We start from the raw sequence: 20,698 nt of genomic DNA, 5'->3' as shown, positions 1-20,698 counted from the left end.
AGTAAGAACAGCAACCACATGACAACAACACAGAGTCATGGATTTGGGGTGGTGCGATGTACATTTCTCTGGCAAATAGAAAATACAAAGGCTCTAAAGTCCGGTGGTTTGAAGTATTTCAGGACCGGAAGGAACCCTTGTGGCTTGGGGACAGTAAACAAGTTGCTGGCAGGTAGAGTGGCGGGCGGGGGGCTGAGCTTGCTACACTGGGAAAGCCAAGTCTGCGACATTAAAGTTTAGTCACAATGCCACTGAAGATCTTGGATGGGTTTGGCAAGAAAGTAAGACAATCTACTGTATCCTTTTAAAATCTAGATGAAAGGGTAGCTTCTTGTTCTCTCCCACCTCTCTTGCCAGTACTGAGGTTGAACTCCAGGGCCTTGGACCTCTGGCTTGGCTTGGATACTACTCAGATTGGCGTCAATCACCAATCTTCCTCAGCTCAGTCTCCTGAGTCGCTAGGATTACAAGCGTGACTATAAACTATAATTTCTTGTAGGACGGTTCCAAGATTATACATATCTTCTGGCAGATGGATCCTGGCAGTCCAAATATTCAACTATCCACAAGAATAGCATTTTGTCTAGATATGACACGACTGTAGTTGTGAAATCTCATTGTTTTCTTTAACAGTATTACGAGTAGAACTAGTCATGTATTATTTATTGCCATGTTATTGGATTTTTTTACTACAAAGTTTTATTGTTTCTTCTGTTTGTTTTAATGAGCACATATTAATGGTATATATGAATGGAGCTGAGTGTGATATTTATATCCATGCATACAATGTTCATGGATCGGACACACTATTCTATCCCCTTTCTAGCCTAGTTTCAAGAAGAGTTTCTTAGTTTCCACGTAGGAGGGAGAAAAATGCAGCACTTTTCTGCTTGTGTCTGGTTTATTTCAGTTAACATTATGTCCTGCAGTTCCATCCACTTTGCACATGAGAAGATTTCATTCTTCTTTATGGGTGAATGATACTCCATTATGTACACTGATCGCATTTCCACTATCCATCGTGGGATACTGAGCACCTCACCCGGGTCTTGGCTATTGTGAATAGTGCTGTAATAAACACGGGCACAACAGGGATTGCTTTGTTTTGCTGATTTCGTTTCCTTTGGCTATCTACACAGAAGTGGGATAGGTGGACCAGATGGTGGATCTGATTTTGGGGAGCTTGTATATTATTTACCAAAAGGGCTATACTAATTTACAATTTCACAAACAGTATGAGAGCCTTCCACACCCCCTCATTCTACATCTTCACAAGCACGTAACTTGAGTTCTAGTTAGCTGTTGGTCTGTGTCTATCTATCTATCTAGCTATTTATCCCAGTTAGTCAGGTAACCTTTGACTTTGATTTGCATACCCTGATGATTTATGATGATAAACATTTTTCATGTATTTGTAGGCTATGATATATCTTCTTTTAAATACTTAGTAAAACCACTTGTCATTTGTAAATGACATTTTTACTATTGAGATTTGATTTTTGAGTTTCTTATACATTCTGGATATTATCATTGTTGGGTAGATAGTTTCCAACTATTTCTCTGTTAATCATGTTGCGGTGTAGACACGTTTCAGTGTGGAATCAGCCCTGAGAATCTGGAGTCTTCTCCAAGGTGCTCTCACTACGCAAGGCCTTGTCTATTCTGTTCCACTGATGTGTGTCCCTGTTTTCATGCCATGCTGCCAGTACCATTACTGCCTTTGGATTTATAGCCCAGTATTGTGATCTCTCTCCAGCTTTGCTCTTTAAAAGTCTTGTTATTGTCAAGGTGATGCACAGAGGCGTTACATTTGTACTTCAGGTAACGAGTACATGTCTTTTTCAACATCGCTCACTCTCTGCAGTGTTTCCTTCCCAGCCCCACCTGCGAGTTGTAGAGTTCACTTTCAGCATAGTGTGCAGTGAGCATCGTTCACCCTGGTCCCTCCATTTCTGTGCCCCCCCTTGCCCTCCCCAAGACAGATAAACACACAAGACAAAAGGAAATGAAAACAGCAACAAAGAAGAAAAAATAATCTCTGGAGGACATGAAGATTCCTCCCAAAGAAGACTGGGGGTTCGGCTCCAGCGCGCTGCGGTGCGCTGGCAGAGCTGCGCGCTCCGAGGGCTCCCCGGGCATCCCCGCCCTTGGTGCGCGTGGACAGCAGCATCGCTGGGAACAGACCTCCGTCTCCGGGAGTATGGCTCGGGAGAGTGGGTCGCACCCCTGACTCAGCCAGCCTGCAGCCCCGGCAGATGCGGTCACTGCCACCTGGTGAAAAGCCTCGGGCGCTGTCATTCTCCAATTCATGACCCATAGAAACTGGGAGGTGGTCAATGATGACTTGGGGTCACTACGTTTTAAAGCAACTTGTCATGTCACCACAGAGGTCCCCAAGAACATCAGCAACTCTCTGTTTATTGATTCCCTTTCCAATAAGAGCATCCAGTCTGAGGACAATGATGATCATTATGTTCTGGAAACTTCAGGCATGTTTCAAGCTTTGTCTGAAAACAGGTCTTGGGGTGGATTTTTTTTTTTGAAACAGGGTACCACTATGTAGCCCAGGCTGAGTTCAACCCCATGATCCTCTCTCAGCCTCCTGAGTGCTAGTACTACAGGCATGCACCTTCATGCCCAGCCAAGGTAGGGGTTTCAATAAATGAAGAAAGTGGAGCCCAGAAAGTTCCAAAGTTAAGTAGGGTTGACTGGCTCACATTCAACTTCTATTGCTATACGGTAACATCACTGTCTAATTCTCTTTCTTACTGTATTTTATGTGAGATTTTGCAAAGGGAATTATAGGCACACAGCTCTTTCAACACCTCATTGTCTGAAACGGAGCGATATAACAAACTGGGTTTCTGTGACGTCCCACCTCATCATACGTTATATTTGTGATAAATGTGACCATTTCCTTCCTAAAGCACACCCCAGGGGCAGCAAACATTTCTTGTCTCTTGGCTTTTAGTTAGCTAAGTTGCTTAAGGGTAGCTTTGCTTGAAGTGAAAAGGTCACTTTTCTAGAAATTGTCGTTTCAGTATGCTCACAGAACTACCAGGTAAAAATTCTTGGTTTGCCCCTGGAAAGTAGAATTCACTGTATTCTCGGAAGTCCTTTCTACGGGGTGTGTGTGTGTGCACATGTGTGTGTGTATGTGAAGGTGCATGCACGTGTGTGTGTGTGTGTGTGTGTGTGTGTGTGTGTGTGCATGTGTGTGCTAGTTCTGTGGCTTGATCTCCAGGCTTAGGAGCCGTCCTTGGGTTTCTATGCTCAAGGCTAGTGTTCTACCACTTGAGCCACAGTGCTGATTTTGTCTTTTATTGGTGGTTAATTGGAGAAGAGAGTCTCATGGACTTTCCTGGCTTTTAATCTTGACTCTCAGATCTCTTCAGATCTTGGCCTCCTGAATAGCTAGGATTATAGGTCTGTGCCACCAGCACCTTGCTTCTATGTCTTCAACAAATGTGTTAATAGCTTTGCTCTTTCGTGATTAATTCCTCTCATAAGTTTTCTACACTTTATTAGCAACAGCTGATTTAGCTGACTACTACATAGCTGAATCATATCAAGGTGCCTTAAGTACAGAATTCTTCAATTTCTTTCTAAATACCTCTGTGACGTCAATATGAATGTTATCCTCACTTGGAAGATGAGAAAGAAAACTGACCATGACAGAAATGATGATCCCGAACAAGAACACAAGGAGCTGACCTGGGATTTGAGCCCACCCTGGCCTGATCCCACCCTGGCCTGAACCCAGAGGCTGTATTTTTCTCCTTGGCTGCTTCTATGCCTTACCCTGACATACCTGTACTTGTATTTGCCAGGTGCAGGTGGCCTGTCATCCTAGCTACTCAGGAGGCTGAGATCTGAGGATCACGGTTCAAAGCCAGCCTAGCCAGGAAAGTCCATGAGACTCTTATTTCCAATAAATTACCAAAGCAAGCCAGAAGTAGAGCTGTGGCTCAAGTGATAAAATGCTAGCCTTGAGCCCTTGAGCAAAAGAAGTTTTAGGGTCAGTCTCAAGGCCCCCAATTCGAGTCCTGGTACACACACACACACACACACACACACACACACACACACACACACACACACACACACACACACACACACACACACACACAGAGTTGAACATATAAGAACTAAGTGGTCCAAGAGAGCAGAAATTCATTACAAATAGCTGTTAAGAGTTGCCAAACAAGGATACAGTCTGACCCATTGTAACAATGAGATGTACAAGACACTATGTTGAAAACAAACTTTACAACTTGGGGGAAGGGGAGGGAGGAATTAGGGAGGTGGGGAGGGAAGGGATAGTAGGGGAAAAACAAAAGAGGGGATAACAGTGCTCAATAGGAAATTAGTCATTACCTCACTCATGTAACTGTGCAGTATCTTTACAATTAAAAAAAAAAGAGTTGCCAAACATACTTGGATATAGCAAATCCAGGACCATGAAACCACTCTATTGTATTAAGAGTTTCTGGGTACACTTCTACTTTGTTAAAAAAAAAAATGAAAGAGCCTGGTGCCAGTGCACAACACCTGTAATCCTAGCTACTCAAGAGGCTGAGATCTGAGGAACAAGGGTCAAAGCCAGCCCAGGCAGGTAAGTCCATGAGACTCTTATCTCCAACCAAAACCACCAGAAAACCAGAAGTGGCATTGTGGCTCAAGTGGTGGAGTGCTAGCCTTGAGCTGAAGAGCTGAGGGACAGCGCCCAAGCCCAGAGTTCAAGCCCCACAACCGACAGAAACAAAAAGAGAGAGAGAGAGAGAGAAAGAAAGAAAGAAAGAAAGAAAGAAAGAAAGAAAGAAAGAAAGAAAGAAAGAAAGAAAGAAAGAAAGAAAGAACACTGGAATATGCTTATTTTTTAGTCCCCTTCCTCCTCCTCCTCCTCCTCCTCCTCCTCTTTTTTTTTTTGGCAAAAAAAGTTTCATGCCACACAAGGAACAAAGCTGTATAGCAACTTCTTGGCAGAGTCAAGACTGGAACGTGTGTTTCTTTTCTTTTCTTTTTTCTTTCTTTCTTTCTTTCTTTCTTTTTTCTTTTTTCTTTTTGGTCAGTCGTGGGGCCTGAACTCTGGGCCTGGGCGCTGTCCCTCAGCTCTTCAGATCAAGGCTAGTGCTCTACCACTTGAGCCACAGCACCACTTCCGGCTTTTTCTGCTTATGTGGTGCTGAGGACTCGAACCCAGGGCCTCATGCATGTGAGGCAAGCACTCTACCACTGAGCCACCTTCCCAGCCCCTGGAACATGTGTTTCTGAGTGCCAATGCTAACCACTTTTCAGTGGACGCTGGCTTTCTTTTGAAAGTATTTTAGACCTTGTATATAACAATGTGGCACCAAACATCATGTCTACCTTTGTTATTTTTTAATACTAGAAACTGACAGCAATTTTAGATGTGGACCACAAACATGTCTCAATCTATTTGATATTTCTGCTAGGGCAGCCTTTGATTTTTTTTCCCTACAAGGTAATTCTCTCTGAGTTTATAGTTATTAGATTCTGGAGGTAATAAACATATAAATATTTATGGAAGTAAAGAATAGTTTAGATTAGTTTTCCCAGAAACAGACTTGAAGGTGATTTTTTCCAACTCATGTTGCATCTTTTCATTTGGATTTAATATTAGTGACACCTAGAGTTGGCACACAAACTCATCTCCCTGCAAGTCACTGTAGTACAGCTTCTAGAAGAAAGGTGGGTGCAAGTAACTTTACGGTAAAGCTTTCTTCATAAAATTCTGTTTTGATGCACATACATGGTAGCTATCTATCAATATGTCTATATCTCTATAGAGACATATATCTACATATCTATAGGTATTTATCTGTATACCTATTGTCTGTGTTTATGTAAATCAGAAAGAATGAATATACATGCCAAGAAAATTCTTCTAGAAGAGAGCAAAGGATTTTGCAAAGTTTATCATGAGGATAGATTGTACCTAGACATATTCTCTAGAAGCACATGAGTTCTTTAGAGTTGGTAACCAATTTTCATTTTGGTTGTTTTCACCCCAATCAACTTTTATTTATTTATTTATTTATTGCCAGACCTGGGGTTTGTGAACTCAGGGCCTGGGCACTGTCCCTGAGCTTCTTTGGCTCAAGGCTAGCACTCTACCACTTGAGCCACAGTGCTACTTTCAGCTTTTTCTGTTTATATGGTACTGAGGAATTGAACTCAGGGCTTCATGCATGCTAGGCAAGCACTCTACCACTAAGCCACATTCTTAGCCCTGTAATCAATTTCTTGATTATGATTTTCTTCTTTCCTCCGTATGCATCTATGGAAGGGATAAGCCCAGTATGATCTAGTATACCATATTTCCAATATCACTTGTACAAGAAGCACAAAGGTCTTTCACACATGTACAAATATTATGGAGACTATTAAACATAGCTGCATAAACTGTGATTATGAGTCCTTTGAGGAAAAGAATGATAATACATTGCAGGTAGAATGCAGAGTACATGTTGTATAAAGAATAAGTTTGAGTCATTTGAAAGCTACTCTCCATTAAAAATGTGCTTAGAAGTTATTAAAGCTGAGTGCTGATGGCCAACACCTGTAATCCTAGATACTCAGGAGGCTGAGATCTGAGGATCAAGGCTCTAGGTTCAACATCAGCCCACACAGGCAAATCCAAGACATTCTTATCTCCAGTTCATCAACAAAAATCTAAAAGTGGAGGTGTGGTTCATATGGTACCCTTAAGTGAAAAAGCCAAATGAGACTGTGAGTCCCTGAAGTCAAGCCTGATTACTATCACACACAAAAGAAGTTAGGTTAAATAATTCACTAATTAATTTAACAATTTTAAGATTAAAAAAATAAACTATCTGGAAGTAGCTCAAGTGGTAGAGTGCTCACTTTGAGCTGAAAAGCTGAGGGACAGCGCCCAGGCCCAGAGTTCAAGCCCATGACTGAAAAATAAATAAATAAACTACCTTCTCAGGCAGATCACACCATGTATAACCCACCTACCATGGTACTGAGTCATTCTCCCCACCAAATTTGGTATCTGTCTCCTAAAACACCCAGAGACATAATGAAGAAAACATCTCCTCAGTATCCCACTTTCCTGGGGGCTGTGGAAAGCCTGGCTAGTCTTTCCATGATCTGTGCATTCTGCTGCTGAGCTCCAGGACATGATAGAACTCCTTTTTATGCAGCAGGAAAAGATGGATCGTAGAGGTCAGGTCCTCCTGTCCTCCGTTCTGCGTGATGGCAAAGTCTAAAATGGGTTAATGATCTGCAACTAGTAACTAGCTATTTTAATTTTTATTGGCAACAAAGGCAATAATCAAATGACTCCTCTGGGGATGAATTATAATGGTGTTAGCAATAAGCCTTCAAGTGAATTATACTAATTAATTTCTGTAGGTCAGCATTATCTATCACCTCCATCATGCAAGAGAGTGAAGCCTCATTCCTGAGCCACAAACGTTTCATTTTGAATGCTTCTGAAAAACCAGGCTTTGGTGGCTCACCTGTCAGCCCAGCTACTCAGGAAGATGAGATCTAAGGATCCAAGTTTGAAGCCAGCGTGAGCAGGAAAGGTCAGAAACTCTTATTTCCAATTCACCACCAAAAAGCCAGAAGCAAAGGTTTGACTCAAGTGGTAGAACACCAGCATTGAGAGAAAAAGATAAGGGACAGTGCCAGTCCCTGAGTTCAAGCCCCTATACTTGCACGCGCGTGCGCGCACACACACACACACACACACACGTGTGCACTTCTGAGTGGCATCTAGAGATGCCATTATGAGTACACAATCAATGTGTTGAAGAGAAATCTATACTCCTACATTTATTAGGTGTTTTCAATACCCCAAATATGATAACATCCTAACTGTCTGTTGGTAGATGAATGCATAAAGAAATATGGGGAGAGTCTGTTGTTTGCCACACCATACATAGCATTGGGTATTATGCTAAGTTAAGTCAGACACAGAAAAACAAATAATTCATAATCCCACTTAAAAGTAGAATCTGGTTTTTTTTTTTTTTTGACAGTTTTGAATATATAAGAACAGAGGCAAGTCGTCTGGTGACAACCCTGGCTTGGGAGAGGACGGTGATTGTGTAGATTTAGAGATCTAGCACGTAACAAGAGGACTACACCAAATGTGTTGGAGATTTAAACACTCCTCTGACAAAAAAAATTATTCCACTCTAGGGGCTTGACCTCAGAGTCTGGACATTGTTTCTGGGCTTTGTGCTCAAGTCTAGCACTCTACCACTTGAACCACAGCTTCACTTCTGGCTTTTTGGTATTTAAATCAGATCTCTTCCACCGTAGTAGAGCCCATACACTTTTAAAGGATAGGCTAATTGACTTGATTGAAATAACCAGTTCATAAATACATCAAAGCATCATGTTGAATACATCAACCAATCAATAAATAGACATATATTGCAAATAAGGAACAAATCCTTAGATTCTCTTTTCTCTTTGAGCTGCATGTTATTCATTGCCATTAACACAAGACAAGGCTATTTTCAAAAGACTTGCATTAGCTCTTCTGCAGAAAACAGTGAAGCCGATTTCTGGAGTAGAACCGTTTCCACTTATAGAAAATTCAATCTCATTTTAATTTTTAAACAGTGATCCTACTAGGCATGCCTTGAAAGCTGTACTCTAGAGAGCAGTACTTTGAGCTGAAGTTTGTGGCTTAGTAGCATCGTATTTGCAGCCCTCCAAGTACCAGCTCCTCCCTTCCCAGGTACCCTACTTCTGGAGAGAAGATCTAGAAGAAGGCATCGTTTCCATGGTCTCCCATTTGGAATGCAAAGCTATGAAGTGGAGGATTCTGGTCCCACTTTGAGATGGCTGCTCCTGCCTTCAGTTCTTGCCAAGGGGTGATTCCTCTCCATGGGACGCGATCATGGAGTGATCTACCCGAAGAACTTGCCATCCTGGAATCTTGAAACTCTCCTATTCTTATCTTGGTGTCTTCATTCTGAAGGGAGAAAAGAGAGGTGTGGAAAATTTGAGGGTCAATCAATGTGGACTACTACTCTTCAGACAGACATTCCTTAGAGAACTAATGTATCCATGTGCAGAACTGAGCAGAAGTCTGACCCAAAGTTTAGGGAAGTAGAAGCACCGCTGCAGATCCAAGCTAAGAGTCAGTGCGTTTGGTAAAAGCAAGACCCTGCTATAATTTCATTTGAGTATCTACTCAGAAGAGGAATTCTTAGTCATATGATGGTTCTGTGTGTGTGTGTGTGTGTGTGTGTGTGTGTGTGTGTGTATGTGTGTGTGTGTGTGTGTGTGTGTATGTGTGAGTCATGGGCTTTGGGTGCTATCCCTGTGCTTTTCAGCTCAAAGCGAGTGTTCAACTACTTGAGCGCCACTTCTGATTTCCTGGTGGTTTATTGGAGATAATAGTCTCTATGACTTTCCTTGCCTAGGCTGGCGTTGAACCTTGATCCTCAGATCTCAAGCCTCCTGAGTAGCTAGGATTACAGGCATGAACTACCAGCACCCGGCTCTATGGTTTTGTTTGTTTGTTTGTTTTAACGGTTATACCAATTTATATCCATGTCAGAAAAGCACAAGGATTTATTTGTACATCCCTGCCAACATCTTTTAGTTCTTGTTTTTTTTTTTCTTTTTCTTTTTGGCAATGTCCATACTAGCAAGCAAGAAATGATACCTTGTTATGATTTGTATTGGTATATTTGTATTGATGATTAATGATGTGGAGAATTCTTTTATATCTTTGTTGGTCATTGGTTTAAAAAAATGCCAATGGACACATGAAAAATGCACAAACCTCTGGTCCTCATGTATTCTCAGCAAGTGTTCTGCTCTGGGCTCAGTTCTGTTTTTTGTTTGTTTTTCTTTTTCAAATACTGAGGCTTGAACCCAGGGTCTGATGCTCTTACTTAGCTTTTTTGCTCAAGGCTAAGTCTCCACCACCTGAACCACACTTCCACTTTCAACTATTTGCTTGGTAATTGGAAGTATGAGTTTGTCAGATTTTGTCTTTCTGGGCTGTCTTTGAACTGGGATCTTCAGATTATAGTCTCTTTAAGACCTAGAATTGCAGGTGTGAGCAGCTGTCACATGGAAAATCCTGTTTTCTTTATAGAGATGCCTATTCAGATTGTTTTCCCAATTTTAAATTTGGTTATTAATTTGTTTAAATTTGGTTATTAACTTGAGTTCTATGAGTTCTTTATGTATTTTGAGTATTAACCCCAAATAAATCTATGTTAAATATACAGTTGACAAAAATTTTCCCTCAATTTATAGGCTGCCCGTTCATTTTGTTATTTCCTTTGTGTAAAGAGACTTTTACTTGTATCACTTGTATGTGCTTAAGTCTTTTTTATTTTTTTTTTGCAGGTCGTGGACCTGAACTCTGGGCCTGGGCGCTGTCCCTCAGCTCTTCAGCTCAAGGCTAGCACTCTACCACTTGAGCCACAGTGCCACTTCCGGCTTTTTCTGTTTATGTGATGCTGAGGAATCGAACCCAGGGGCTCATTCATGCAAGGCAAGCACTCTACCACTGAGCCACCTTCCCAGCCCATGCTTAAGTCTTCAATGTATTTTAAGTTTTTTAAAGTATGCTCTTTGATAAGGTCCAAATTACTTTTCTGCATTGTTTTCCTAATACCACTGACTAAAAGCATGTTTCGCCATGACTTATTGCTGTTAAAAATTAGTGGAGTGCGTAGGCTTGAGTTTATTCCTGAGTTCTATTTTGTTCTTTTGACTCTATATGTGTGTTTTTAAACTAGTATTTCCATGATCCAATTTATTCCTAAATATGGCTCCTTTTTGTTGTTGTTGGTTGTGAGGCTTGAACTCAGGGCCTGGTCGCTGTCCCTCAGCCTCTTTGTGCTCAAGGCTAGCATTCTACCTCTTAAGCCACAGCGCCACTTCTGGTTTTTGAGTGGTTTATTGGAGATAAGTGTCTCACAGACTTTCCTGCCCCAGCTGGCTTTGAACCCGTTCGCTCTCTCTCTCTCTCTCTCTCTCTCTCTCTCTCTCTCTCTCTCTCTCTCTCTCTCTCTCTCTCTCTCTCTCTCTCTTTCTCTCTCTCTCTCTCTAACCCTATTTTATTTTTGTGTTTTAGTTCAAGCAACAGCCTTACATTTGCTGGGAAGGTATTGAAAGCATATCCCCACCCTTCTTTTTGCATTAGTTTTCAGGTAAGGTCTTGCATTGTTGTCTGGGACCTTACTCCCCTCATAATCTCCTCACTGACATCCACCTATGTAGCTGGGAATACAGACGGGACCATGATGCCCAGCTTGTTGATTAAGATGGGAGGCTTTAAACTTTTTTCCTCAACCTGTCTCAAACCATGATCCTTCCAGTCTCTTCAAGTGGCTTAGGTTAGAAGCATGAGCCATACCACCTGGCCTTGGACCCTATTTTAAATGCAATTTCTCAGGTTGTTATTATGATAAAAAAATTATCAAATGATTCTTGTGTTTTGATTATGTACCTTATACATTTATTATTATTATGAACAGATTTTCTGGTAGAATCTTTAGAGTTTTCTACCTATAATATCATTCCTTCTGTAAATAGTAAAACTTTTACTGTTTCTGATTTGAATGTCTTTATTTTTTATTTAATTGCTGTTGATTGTACTTTCAATGTATGTGGAATAGAGTGGTAAGAATAGCCATTTTTGCTTCATCTCTCCTATTTGCAGAAAATTCTCAGCTTCCTACCCCATTATAACCCTCTCAGTGGCTATGTTACCTATATCCGGCTGGGATAAATGAGCTTTAGCATGTTTAGGAAATTTCCATTTACACATAAATGATGGAGTGTTGTTTGTTTTATGTTAAGTTTCTCTTTGTCATTATTGGGGCTTGAACTCTGGGCTTCTACTTGCTAGGCAGACAATCACTTGAGTCCCGCCTCCAGCTCAACAATTGTGTTCTTGTATTAGAAAGGCTACCTACTGACCTTTACTAAATGCCTTGTCTGCATCTTTTGCGATAGCCTTGTCGTTTTTATCTCTCATGTTCTCTATGTGAGGCTCCCTGGGGAACCATCAGCGGATGCGAAAACAACTCTGCAGTCCAGCGGTAGAGCGGGCTTGGTCCTGAGTTTGAACTCAGTTCTGGCGAAGGCTGCAGGGATCTCTGCTCTCAGACCCTGCAGCCGTCCATGGCATGTTCACCACAGCCGAGTCCTCTCCTTACCGTTTCCTCTCAGGAGTTCTGACCCCACCGCAGCATGGCTGGGTGGGGGGTAGCCCAGCCAAGTGTTTCTTCTCTTTCCTGTCTGTTCACCGTAGGGCGGTTACTCCTGGGCTACGCTCAAATGCTTTCCTTTAACCATTTCAGCTGGCGTGTGCTTGTTTCTTCCTTTCTTCTGACAGGACATGAGACCTGGGACCTCCTAGCTCGCTGTCTAGCTGATGTTACTCCTTGGGAATTTATTTTTAAAATGGTGAGCCATCCAACATTCGGTCTTGTGAATCCACGACAGAGCGCAGAGACAACGTTAGTTGCACCGTGTCTGCCATTATAGAGAGCATAAATGCTAGTAAAAGTTATTTGGACAAGATGAAAACTGATTAATGCTAGAAGACTCGTGTCACATTAGTTCAGAATTCAACTTGCAGTCATATTGGCTCCACGACAAGTGCACTTTGCACTATAACAGCATGATGTATTTAAAATGTGGCAGCCTTTCCAAACTGAAGGCAACTGTGTACAGGCCTGGCCCTATGGGTATTTGAAACCATTTACTATAAACAGCAGAGAGCACTTGTAAAACCTTGCTAGCTTTTGGAATTTGGTAGCAGTTTACAACTTCCTCAGCAACCATCAGTTTTATGTAGAGAACAGCACCTGATACTACATCTTCCAACCAATGATAAGATAGCGAATGTCACTTACCAGTAAGTTGACTCTCCATTTTGAAAACGTGGCTGGTTTAGAAAGTTGGTTGGAACTTTTATATATCATATTCAGATGGAAGTAGTTATTTGCTCTTATGCAAACTTTCAGCAACTCTTCCCAGGTCATTGATCAATTTTAGTACTTTCTGTCTCTCTGGAACTGCAGTATTTTTGGACCACTCTCAAAAATAGCTCTATTGCAAATCAAGGTCATGTGACATTTACTGCTTCAATAAAAAGGAACTTAGAAATGTAAAATGTGGTTCCCTATTTATTCATCTCATGTATTCATGCAATGCTCATTGGCTTACTGTGGTATTTGCTTGGTGTGTATTTCATAAAATAACTTTTATTTTTACAAAACTGCACATTATACCACTTTTGCATCTGATGCTGACTTTCTTCTAAAGAAATGTTCTAGTAATAAAGGGAAAAAGCAAGCACCATAATGAGCTACTAACCCTCCCAGATTTGCTTAACTTACTAAAAAGGTAAAAGATTTCAGAGGGCACATTGACCTTGACTAACGAGAAATCCCTCAGCAAAAGGTTCATAGTGTAGTTCATCGCCAGATCTTATCATTGCACTTTCTAGTTTCCTTGGTTATTTGCATGGTTATTTCCTCATTATACAGCAGAGATATGTCAAGCTTTACACGAAATTCAACACAATCATGGGAGAAAACAATATATTAATTCTACTTTCTCCCACAAGAAACTCAAATTAATGACTCTAAGTTTATTATTGCTGTCTCCCTGTCTCTCTATCTCTATCTCTGTCTCTCTCTGTCTCTGTCTCTCTCTCTCTCTCTCTCTCTCTCTCTCTCTCTCTCTCTCTCTCTTTATCTAGCTCTCTTTCTAGGGTGAGACTTTGGATTTGAAGATTGAAACAGTTAAGACATCAATTTCAGGACCATACTTGGGAAGTTCTGCTCATCCACATATATTATCAGTGTCAAGAGATATGAAGTTCTTAACTCTGGTTTGGTTTGCAGTTTGGAACAAAGCAGATCTCAATTTCAATCTCCTCCATTGCCACTGAGTTCTATGAAATTAGCTCTGAATACTCATTTCCTCACACACAGTACAGATAAAAAACACCCTTCTGTAAGGCTGTCTCTATCCATTTAACAGAGAGTAAATAAATAAGTAAATGTTTTATTATTCATTTTCTTTTTCTTTTAGAGAAGAGTGGGTAACTTTTCATTCCATGCTTATTCACAACCCTGAGGTTGAGCTAGTTTTAACAATATTAATTGAAAGTAGTAAGCAGTAGAGGAGTAATGGTAGCGTTTTTTTCCCCAAAAACTAATGCCAGTGGTCAAATTCAATAAATACAAGGTATCTTCAAGTATATTGATTCCAAGATCCCCAAATAGAGTAGCTGTATGACCTTAAAGCCCTAAGCCTTAGTTTCTTTCATGTATTAAATACAATTAAAGTAAGAGAAATGCTGGCAACCACAGAAGTTGTTCATCTTCGCATCCTTAAAAGTTAGGAAGATCACCAGACGAGAGCTCATGCCTACACAACCCTAGCTCCTCAGCAGGCCGAAATCGAATGGGTTGTAGTTAGAAGAGAGCTGGACAAAAATTTCTTGAAGCTCTATTTCAACAAATTAAAAGGAAAGTGTTGGGAGTGTTTCTCAGGTAGTAGAGCAGCTGCTTAGCAAATGCAAGGCCCTGAGTTGATTCTCCAGGAACCCCCCACACACTCAAAGTTAAAATGATTAAGCGAAACAACGTGCCCAGGGGTTGGAGGGATTTGCCACAGAGCATGGTCTTAGGTACACATTGTGCAGCGCCCCTACACATGTCTCCATCTCTGTTGGATTATGATCTTAAAGCTATAGATGGGAACTCCATGCAAAATTCAGTTTCACAAAATTTGGCCAGGTGGGTGGAGATAGCCAAGATAAAAAAGCGCGGCTGACATTCTCTTTTTCACCAAGCGTATACCAGTTTCATTTCAAATTCCACTTCCCGGATGGAGTAAATGTTGGATGTCATGCCATCTGTCTACGTGGCTGCATTTAACCAGCCACAGAATTACATTTAGGATCTAAGTATGGAGGTGTGAGATTTGTTTTCTCTATTCATTGTTTGAGAGGGAACTCATCTTTTAAATGACACGGGTGGCCACTAGGGTTTTGTCAGCGCTCTTGGATCTTTAGCTTGCCCATCTTGAGGGTACCACTGTCACCATGCACGTGTCCAGGATAAGTGTGCATAAAACAGCAAGGACCTGTGGGCTAATGATGAAAAATAAACCTGTCTTGGGTTCTAAATGTGCATCTTTCCAAAAATAAATGCCACTTGACACTGTTGGCATGCCTCTCCTAAGTTTCTGCACAACCCAATTCAGAGTACTGATGCACACAGAGACTTGCAGACAAGGGAAACCCATGCTGTTCTTTAAACAATGGCCTGACAGAGTACTTGTTTATAACCATTTCCAGATGCTGCGAGCAACAAAGTCACATAGGAGATTTATTTCTTTTACAACTGAAGTCAATTGAGCATGACACTAATGCATTGTTGCAAGAAAAGTCTAACTCAACTAAATCGAGGCTCAGTAGGAAATTTAAAGGGAGGCAATTTCTGTTATCGGTTTTAATGAATACCATTAAGTGATAACCAAAAAAGAGAGAAGAAGAAAAAAAAGAGATTAGAGATTGCTCAGAAAACATCCTTCCCACTCCTCTGAATTATCATGACAACACAATCTTTGGCTGTGAAGTTAATTTCCTCTGTAATTACCTTCTATTTAGAGGTGCAATTGCTAAGAAACACCCTCCTGGTATGGAAGGAAGCATTTTTATCCCAGTGAGCAGCCAGGAAGAAGGGGTTTTCCAGAAACACGTGACCAGGATTTCTTTTCCCTGTGCTGTCCTTGGGTGCTTTCTGTTTGGGGTGCCTGCTGCATCTTTCCCTCCGGTCCAAGGGGGCTCCTCTCACCCTGAGAGCAGGTGGCAGGGGAGTTCACTGTAAAGACTCTGGGGAAAGCTTTCTGGACTGGATGTGCTGACATTCGCCTTGAAATCTGGGAGAGATCTGCAGGTACTTTCCCCCCTCTACCAGGATCATAGAAAGGACGGTTAGATAGGCAAGAGGGCTGGCTGTGTACTTAGAAAAGAAATAATGTTCAAAAGCAAATGAATGCTGATTTCGAAGGCTCTTTGACACAAGGGAATGTATTTTAACATTCTTCCATTACTCAAATCTTGGTTTACAAGATTTTTTTTCTACAGTCGTTTGGTGTCAGTGCTGTGTGTGTGTGTGTGTGTGTGTGTGTGTGTGTGTGTGTGTGTGTGTGTGTGTGTGTGTGTGTGTGTGTGTGTGTGTGTGTTGGGAGAAGGGGTTAGGAAAGCTCCAAGCCAGACTTGCTGTCTTTGACTTGGTCGTGGGGTCTTCTTAACCCTAAGGACTAAGATCTAGGACAAGATACTTTGTTATGATGTTGGCCAATTTCCTATTTTCAAACCACGGTGGGAGGGGGGGAGAGTTGAAATAAGGCCAGAGGACTCTGATAAATGATAGCAAGAGGTGAATCCCTAGGCCCTCTCACCCGCTTCATGCAAGATCAGAGAACGCTCACAGTGGTCCAGAATCGGGCTCACAGGACTCTAATTCTATTACTGCCTCCTCCCAGCACATTATTTTTGCTCATTAACAAGATGGCATCATAATGGAGCAAGCGGCAGCCAGCAAGATTAGTCAAACGCCTCCTTCCATTCTTCAAAATGTCATCAGCACACCAGTCAGGAAACAAACTCATTTTCTGACTGTGCCATGATTTGCAGGGTTTGGGGCACTGATGATAGCTTGTCTTCTTGGTTTAAAAGAGCTCCTGATCTAACAGAACCTGACACTGTTTACCGCAGCCTATTATGCCTGCCGCATTCACTGAACGCTTCACTGGAGAAGAAAAATCGAAAGAAGGCTATTCATTGTAATGCCAGCTGCTTTTTTTAAAAAAAGGAAATCAATTTTTGCTTGAACTCAGAATGTACTGAGCAGGTCCACAGTGACCTAGCACTTTTGATGCCCACAACAAAAGACCCTGCCTGAATTTTCCACTACAATTACCCAACAGCTCCAAGAACATGGCAAATCCTAGAGTAGCTTCATTTTAGTTTATGTTCAAATTGGTAGCCACTCATCCCCACAATATCACAAAATAGAAAGCCCTGGGGTGATGCAGGCCGTGCTTGGCAAGCTGGGCGGGGAATTCCGGACCTTGCCTGCCATGCGGGTTTGTTAGAAATGCCTTGGCAGGACCATTTTATGAAGGAAATAATTAGAGATGTTTAGTATTTATAGCTAGTATCATGATGCCTTTCTGCACTGCTAATTAATTATTTTATGGCCAGCATGCTTCAAATGCAATTAGTTAGGTATGGCAATGATCATAATATTTTGCATATTCATGACAACGTTCTGCCTATTTACAGCAAAACTTGGGTGTCAAAATCAGTTGTTTCCCTTTTGTTATTAGGCAGAATAATTACTGGAAACAGTAACAATGATCTGTTGCATGTGAATGATATTTTATAACTGAGTACCTCCGTGGGACCCACCAAGGCATCTCTGTGGTTTCTCACAGAGAAGTGGAAATGCCATCCAGTGACAAGTTTTGCTAGGTCTTTAGCCTGCTTGAAGGTCACCAATGGAGCTCTCTGCTCTTTTTATAGGAAGTTATAACCTCACTGGGGCCACTGGGCATGAGCAGTTGCTTAAAAAGGTGTATTGAGAAAGTGAATATCTGGGCAATATATAGGAAACAAAGGAGTCATCTGGTCCTTTGTGGAAACAAAACCTGCCAACTTTTTGGTTTCAATTGCTACTACTACTTCTTAGAGTTGGATGTGGAAATTTCTAAACAGAAGCAAAGACTGCTTTTCTGCACTGGGGCTGAGAGGCCAGCCTGAGTTATTATTCAGCCAGACTCCATGTCCAGCAGGCATACTGCCTTGCATCGAACTATTGAACACTCCTTAAATCCTGCAAGTCTAGAAATAGTATTGCCCTGTAAGGCCTGGGAATGTTCTCAATTAGCTTGTAGACAAGATCAATGACATATGCTGTCTTCCAGATCTGTGCCTATTTCTTTTGGCTTTAAGCTTCCCTGACTAGCTATAATCCTCCACTTCCTTTTGCCCGTATGTCTCTGCAGAGTGCTGAAATAGTAAAAATCAAGAAAAATATTTACCCTTGGTAACTGAGATCAGCTATGAATTTCTTTTTAAGATAGGACTTGGAGAATGAGTAGAGCAGAAAATGAAATATTTACATATTTCCTCAAAGTCTAGACTACAGGGAGACACTAAAAAAAAAAACAACCAACAACACTGAAACAAAAAGAAAAGCAACTGCCAGGTGCTAGTGGCTGAAACTTGTAATCTTCAGGAGGCTGATTTGAAGATTAAGGTTCCAAGCCAGCCGAAGCAGGGAAGTCCATGAAACCCTTACTTAATATTAATTAATTAATTAAGAGTCTGAATGGTAGAACACCAGCCTTGCGTGGAAAAAGCTAAGGAATAGCACGTGGGCCCTGAGTTCAAGTCCCAACACCAACACACATACACGCCAAAAAAAAAAAATAAAGCAGCTCACGAATATAGGCTTTTAAATTATGTGTAATCAATCCCTCTGTAAAAATATAAATGCAAATTCCACAACCTCAGAGTGCCAAACTTCTCTGAGTAATATGAAATTCTTCCTTTTGTCATATCAAATTCTCTCCTGTTTTTAATTCAAGCCCATTTCCACACATTGGGTTTGTTGCAGTCACGATGAACCAAGTGGCTTTGAAGTTCATAGTCATTATTTTCACATTCTTGGGAGGAAGGCGAAAAGCATCTCTTTAGCATTCTCTGCAAAGCCATTCCTTATCCCTTTAATCATCTTCCTCACTCCTCTGAACCTACTCCAGTCTTACCACAGCTGCACACGCCAGTGTTCCCAAGCAAACCCCAGCTCCATCCTCACACATCTGCCAAACATCTTGGAACTCAGTCTAGAATTGATCCTTCTGTTTTAACAATGCTGCTCTGGGTCACAAGCTTGCTGCTTTGTTGCCTCTGAAAAACAAAACAAAACCAGAACCCAAAACAAAAACCAAAAAACCCTTCAGGGAAGAGGGATTGTTGTATGCTTGCTTGTTTTTAAATTTTCTTCGGCTAGTACTGTTGCTTGAATTCAGGGCCTTGTACTCTTACGTAGATTGTTCTACTCAGGCTGACACTCTACCGCTTGAGCCACATCTCCACTTCCATCTTTTTGCCTATGAATTGGAGATGAGAGTGTCTGGCACTGGCATGTTGAGCTCTCAGCCTCCTGAGTAGCGAGGATGACAGGCAGGAGCCACCAGCGCCTGGCGGGGGAAGAGATATTTTTAAGATGATTATTCATCTTTTCCCCCTGAAACTTCAAATGCAGGCTGTTCCCCCCAATCTGAGTGCTGGAACTCTCCCCAGGACAGGGCACACGGGGCATGGAGCCGACAATGGCACGGACAGCGGCCACAAGCTGGGGCTCCTTGGAGTTGGGCCATTCCAATGTGAGCCGTGAGTTCGGTTCCAGCCTAAGGCCCGACTGAGGGTTTAGAGACTACTGAATGAAGTCAGACCTCCGTGAGACATTTATTAGGAAAACCCCACCTCTTATTCTTGTTTGTTTTGTCATCGTTAAATAGTTGTGCAAAGGAGTTTTAACACACTGTGTCAATTTAGGTGTCCAACTCATCTTCATCCATGTCACCCCTTCTAGCATCTTCTATCCACTGTCTTTATTTTAGGAGATTCCTTAGCCTAGGAAGCAAGAATTTAAAAGTCAGAGTGGAAATAGCATAGTGTTTAGGTGTGAGGAACGTGTGTGGATGCAATTAATCAGTCCTTGATCTTAATGAATAGCCTTGAGCAATCAATCGTTATTTGGTTTACACATTTATAGATTCTGTCCCTGTTAATACTTCTGTTACTGAGTGTATTCAAGACTCCATGAGGCTTTCTCATTCTTCTTTCCCTCAACTCAGTTGTCCCCTTTAGGATTGGCATTTACTCTTTTTTTTTTTTCTTTTTGTGGTACTGGGGTTTGAACTCCTTGCCTTACACCTGTCAGTCGATGCTCTATCACCACTGAACAGCACCTCCAATCCTTTGTGGTGCTGATTCTTTTGGGTTGGGTTTTGCTTCCTGCCTGGGTCTTCTCCTTGGCCTCTGTCTTCTTATTTTTCACTCCTCACTGCAGCTCCAATGGTAAATGGCATGCCCTGTTTCCTGGAGATGGAGCCTCTCAAACATCTTCTGCCTGGACCCACCTGGAGTCATGAGCCTCCATTTCACAGCTGCTTGTGCAGTTGGAAGGACAGGTAGACCTGGCCTCTACTAACTTTTCAGGAACACGATGAGCAGGAAGAATGCGGCTGGTACCTGTCGGCGAGTGAATTATGGATGATTCCCTTCCCTGTAAGAATGCATGCCAGCTTCTTCCTTGTCTTTCTCTAGTCTGGACTTCAGGTACAGATGTTCCCTTTTGGAAAGAAACCCCAAACGCCAACATATTGTAGTTCTGATGAGCTATTCATGTTTTGTGTATTGTTATTTTTTTTTGTCATCAAAGAGTAGCATAAAAAGAACAATGCAGGCGATGTGCTTTTAGTAATTGAGCCCCTAATCAATCCCATACTGCAACTGCCCCTGTCATCTGTTTGCACACCTTTCATGGGTTTGCAGTGGTGTTCTTGAAAAGCAGGCTTGTTCCCACCCGCGGCCTGGGAAACATCTGTATCCTCGGTCTCT

This window comes from Dipodomys merriami, unplaced genomic scaffold, assembly GCF_024711535.1.
Source record: "Dipodomys merriami isolate MVZ:Mamm:240054 unplaced genomic scaffold, mDipMer1.0.p SCAF_72, whole genome shotgun sequence".
Lineage (NCBI taxonomy): Eukaryota > Metazoa > Chordata > Mammalia > Rodentia > Heteromyidae > Dipodomys > Dipodomys merriami.
This window is presented reverse-complemented; position numbering follows the sequence as displayed.